The sequence below is a fragment of the Larimichthys crocea genome, unplaced genomic scaffold (assembly GCF_000972845.2).
Source record: "Larimichthys crocea isolate SSNF unplaced genomic scaffold, L_crocea_2.0 scaffold716, whole genome shotgun sequence".
Lineage (NCBI taxonomy): Eukaryota > Metazoa > Chordata > Actinopteri > Sciaenidae > Larimichthys > Larimichthys crocea.
The window spans coordinates 23,041-28,660 of NW_020859454.1; the positions used below are offsets into that span (position 1 = coordinate 23,041).

Genomic DNA, 5,620 nt, shown 5'->3' on the forward strand with positions numbered 1-5,620 from the left:
TGAAGAAATGTGCCCTTGGGAGCAAGAGAGAGAAACGTTACTTCTGCTTTCCTCCAAAAAATTTCCTGCTTTTTTAACATGGGAGTATATGAGGCTGTTGGGGTGAGTAGTCGATCAATGAGCACGTAGGGAGCCAAAACTATATGTCTGACAGCTTTGGCAGGCGAATGTGAGTGATACAACAAATTTTGCTATGTTTCTATGTACAAATCGTGTCTGTAGTCCCACTGCGCAATGAGACGTTGAAATGACGTATATTTAACGTCATTTCTCGACGTCGAAATCAGGTCGCCTGAAGGTGCAGAATGAAAGTTTTTTTTACGTCTTTTTCGGACGTCATATGGACGTTTGATTCTGACGTCCTGCCGACCTCCAGTTTGGACGTTTACCTGACGTACAAATTCAGTCTAAACTGCACGTCCAAATCAGGTCGGATGGAGGTGCAGAATGAAAGTTTTTTTTACGTCTCTTTTGGACGTCCTGCCGACCTCCAGTTTGGACGTTCACCTGACGCACAAATTAAGTCGAAATTGCACGTCGAAATCAGGTCGCCTGAAGGTGCAGAATGAAAGTTTTTTTTACGTCTTTTTCGGACGTCATATGGAGGTCTGATTCTGACGTCCTGCCGACCTCCAGTTTGGACGTTCACCTGACGTACATATTCAGTCTGAATTGGACGTCGAAATCAGGTCGCCTGAAGGTGCAGAATGAAAGTTTTTTTTACGTCTTTTTCGGACGTCATATGGAGGTCTGATTCTGACGTCCTGCCGACCTCCAGTTTGGACGTTCACCTGACGTACATATTCAGTCTGAATTGGACGTCGAAATCAGGTCGCCTGAAGGTGCAGAATGAAAGTTTTTTTTACGTCTTTTTCGGACGTCATATGGAGGTCTGATTCTGACGTCCTGCCGACCTCCAGTTTGGACGTTCACCTGACGTACAAATTCAGTCTAAACTGCACGTCCATAATGTTCTGTAAAACTACAGGTGTTTACCCCTCGAAAAAAAACTTGTTTTGCTTAAAAAATAACATTAAAACATAAAAGAAAATTACAGTTTGTGCCATGAAATACAAAAGGATTAACTGTAAATTTAAGTGTGCAAATTTACTTGGTAAAATTGTCAATCGATTAGAGCAGAAAAACAATAAGTTACCATTTTTGTCTAATGGTGAAAACATGGGAAACTATAAGCACATTGTACATAAAACATCCAAAAACCAAACTTTTTCATTGTAATTTTTCATTTAATGAACACTTGTGAGGCTGTACAAACTTATCACAACACTGTGTACACACCGAATACACAGAACATGCTACATGAAATTGACATAAATGCACAGTAATAAGAACTTTCTAACAGATGTGGGCAGCACTATATCTTTTCTGAAATAGCAAGTAAAAGCTAAAATGCTACTGACTGTTCTTGCTGTTCAGATCTTTTAACTTGTAACAGTAAAATCACCACAGGTTCATTAAGCTGTGACAGTGGTGCAGCATAAAACCAGAACCCTGCTTTTTGTTTGTGTTATCAGTGTTATCTGCTATTTATATATACACACATATAAAAAAAAGTCTCCAACATAAACAACCACCTCACCTCATTTGCAAGGCTGTACATGAAGATGGAAAAAGTGTACACATCTTACACTGTGTACACTCATACATACTGCAACATTACAACAACATTACACCTCACATCACATGACTCACGAAGTATGGTCCACTAAAGTCCACTCATGGTCTGCAAGGTCAGCGATGAGTGTGAGGACTCCTGGGTTCACAGCAAAGACATCCTCCTTTTGCTGTGCTCAACTTTCGTTCCTCTCTCCGGATTTATTGAAAAGAAACACCTTGAAGGAAAGAAGAAAGGATAAATATTACAGGGTCTAATATGTTTTTAAATATCTTAACAGAAAGATACCACAAGATCCAGCTTCGTGGTGGACACAGAGCTGGACTCTGTGGCAGAGAGGATGACACTTTACACAGAACGTTCACCAGACAGAGGAGTGTGTTCAGTGACAGGCTTTTGCCCCTATCCCACTGCACAAACTGACTGAAGAACTCTTCTGTCCCCGTGACCATAAAAAATATACACTATAACACTGCTCAGCGACAGCATAGAAACAATAACACAAAACATTTGCAGTTTGTATTGGCACTGTTTCAATTATGTACATTTATATTTGGCACAATTTTTATTTCGATTTCAAATGTCTTTTGTATTTATTCTATTTCTGTATCTAATAACATTAGAATCTATATGGTGAATATTTTCTTTATCTTGCTGGTCAATATAGTATGTATGTGTGTATGTATGTATGTATCTATGAATTACCTCCGGAGGAACTCCAGTGTTGATCGCAGTCCCACTGGGCAGTGTATATTGAAGCAATAGTAACTGCCAAACATGAGGCAGATGGCACAGGGGAAGGCAGTGATGTGGTCGTTGACAATCTTCTGATCAATGCTCAACATGAAGCAGTCAGCAGTGAAGCAAGAGGACCCTGAGAATAAACAACATTAACAAATATATATTACAGATCTGTGCATCTGTGTCAACCATTTAACTACATTGTAAACTTGGTTCAGACATACCACACACAATAAGGCAGGTTGTTGCTGGCACAGCCTCCATCTCAACCTCTTTTGGTCCGCCTGTGACTGTGTCTTCTGCATCTGGCACACTGGATTCTTGTGTGGTAGCACTTGCAGCACTCTGAGCATCTTCATGACCTGTTTCACAAACAATTTTTATGTTTTCTCGACATGTGAGAGGTAAAGGAAGATTTTACACTCAACACACGGCTGCACCCTCTCACAGGGCAAGTTACTTGGCACCCCTCTACTATATGCTCCTTCAAGTGAACACCCAAAGCTTTTATCCCCTCACACTGCTGTTCACAAAGTGAAACTGTGCATTTTAATCTGTCCAGAGTAACTGTTGGCATGCTATTATGATGACAATAGAAGTGCGCTTTTAATGCTGCATAACCAGTACACACCTGCTTGCAACTAGCTGCAACACACTTGAACATACACCTCAGTTCATTGCTATGCAGTTTTCAATGGAGAACAAATGCTTTAACAGATTTAACTGTTTCTGCACATACGTTACATGAATACATCTTAAACGCCACGGTTTGCATGCAGCAAAAACAACGTTTTTTTCTCTTTTTTCCACCTTAAATCTCCTTTCAATTAACTGAGTGCAATTTAAACTATTAGCTTTCTGAAATGTTCTGCAATATTTCCATACCTGAGAAAGAGAGCAGCTCTGATGGATAAGGGTGGATGAGAAGTCTCTCTGTACAAACTCAGTCCGACGGGTCCTCAGATGCAGCGAGCTGATTGGCCCATTCAAATCCGCCGCCTCCAAAGTACCGGCAGATTTCCACTGCGCATGTGCAAGCAGACCAGGTGCAGGGGGCACAACAGTATGCACTTCTCAACTCTGTCAGGTCTACTTACAGGCAGAACACCTGAATGTGAATGACGTGACTTTTATTAAACCAAATAAATTATTATTATTATTATTAGTAGTATTTTACTGTTAAAAGTAGTACACGATTTTTATTACAGCAGGGCAATGTATATTTTCTGGAGAAAACCAGTAAAAATTACATTTTTTTCCTAATTAACTATTATAAAATATAATACTCCCAAGGCATCACCTTTTGTGTCCATGTTTATTTATATCATGTGTCTTTCATCTCCTTTTTTGAAATCCATACAAAATCAAATACAAACTTTTACAAAATCAAATATGGTGATCATTAAACATATTTTAGTTAATACTAGCCCGTACGCATGTTGATTAGATACACATGTGCGTTTCAGGTGTCAAAATTACATTCTATTAACAGACGTCCAGATGAGGTTCAAATGTGGACGTCATATTAACGTCTAAAACAGGTCCAATAATGACTTCTAAATCTTGGATCCATTTTGTACGTCAAATTAACGTCTAGATGTAGTCCTTAACAGACGTCCAGATGAGGTACAAACGTGGACGTCATATTTACGTCTAAAACAGGTCCAATAATGACGTCTAAATCTTGGATCTATTTTGCATGTTCTGATGACGTCTAGATGTAGTCCTTAACAGACGTCCAGATGAGGTTCAAATGTGGACGTCATATTTACGTCTAAAACAGGTCCAATAATGACTTCTAAATCTTGGATCTATTTTGTACGTCAAATTAACGTCTAGATGTAGTCCTTAACAGACGTCCAGATGAGGTACAAATGTGGACGTCATATTTACGTCTAAAACAGGTCCAATAATGACGTCTAAATCTTGGATCTATTTTGTACGTCAAATTAACGTCTAGATGTGGTCTTCAGATGACGTCCAAATTCGTAACGTCGCTACGACGTCTAAAAAAGGTCCAATATAGACGTCAAATATCTGACCTATTTTGCACGTCGTACCGACGTTTAGGTGTGGTCTCCGACGGACCGACCCAATACTGACATGATCTGCACGTCTGTCCGACGTCCGATGTTTGGTGGGGTGGCTCATTTGAGGCCACGGTAGTCAAATACGTTTTATTTTTTCACTGATCGTTCTCTCCCCTCTCCACTCTAGCGATGACATCACTCACTCTAGCTCTGGAAAGTTCTCACAATACCCAATGCCCTTTGGGCAGCCACACCAATAAGCGGAAGAATAAGCCCGAGAGGTTTTAAAGAGTGTGCTCCTTCAGGCACACTCAATAAGCGTAGTGGATAACATATAGTGTGCGCTTTCAGGCACAGTCAATAAGAATAAGCCCGAGAGGTTTTAAAGAGTGTGCTCTTTCAGGCACACTCAATAATCACGGTGGATAACATATAGTGTGCGCCTTACACGCACACTCAATAACTAGAAAATTTCTAAAAAAAATTTGAGTGTGCCTGACTCTGGCCCCGTCGCCCCCATACATTATTACTGACACTGTCATTTTAGACAGACAACTTTAAATTAAGTGCCAATAACTGCTAAAATGGCCGCCGCTGGGCTTCTGCCTGCTGGCTTCTGCCTTCTGACTTTTATTTTGAAAAAAGCCCCTCCCCCCTCTCCTCCTGTCTGTGTGTCAGTGTATGTGTGTGTGTGAGTGCCTGAGTAATTAGTGACAGGTGCGCGCAGGTGTGCTCACTCCCTCTCCCTCTGATCCCCGAGGAGACACAAAAGCTTAAAAAAAAGGAGGGGGTAGTCGATCAATTAGCGTGTAGTAGGCCAAAACTATGACAGTGACAGCTTCAACGGTGTTATCACTGCGACCGCCTCAAATTTTCCTACGTTTTGAGAGTATAATCATGTCTATAGCTGTGCATTTGAGGCCACAAACGCAGTTTACAAATTTAATATATTTATTAAACTTTTTCTCTCCCTCTCCAATCTAGTGATGACATCACGCACTCTAGCTCTCAAAAGTTCTCGCAATACACACCCATTAATTTTTTGGTGTGGTTTTTGGCGATTTTTGGTAGGGATGCACCGAAATGAAAATTTTCGTCCGAAACCGAAAAAAAATTAAATGGTTAGCCGAATACCGAAACCGAATATGAAATGCAGTTGTTAAATTTTTCACTATTTTTTTTACTATTGCATAAATAGCCTAGAATACATTTG

The 5,620-nt window shown here is 40.3% G+C and overlaps 1 long non-coding RNA gene across 1 annotated transcript; it reads right to left on the minus strand.

Annotated features, from left to right (window-relative positions):
- Positions 1-1,115: 1,115 nt before the first annotated feature.
- Positions 1,116-3,553, minus strand: LOC109141815 (uncharacterized). The gene is made up of 4 exons (XR_003462126.1): positions 3,263-3,553; positions 2,602-2,739; positions 2,342-2,510; positions 1,116-1,853 (listed from the first exon to the last, which is right to left on the minus strand). It is a non-coding gene; the product is annotated as an uncharacterized LOC109141815 (long non-coding RNA).
- Positions 3,554-5,620: the final 2,067 nt, after the last annotated feature.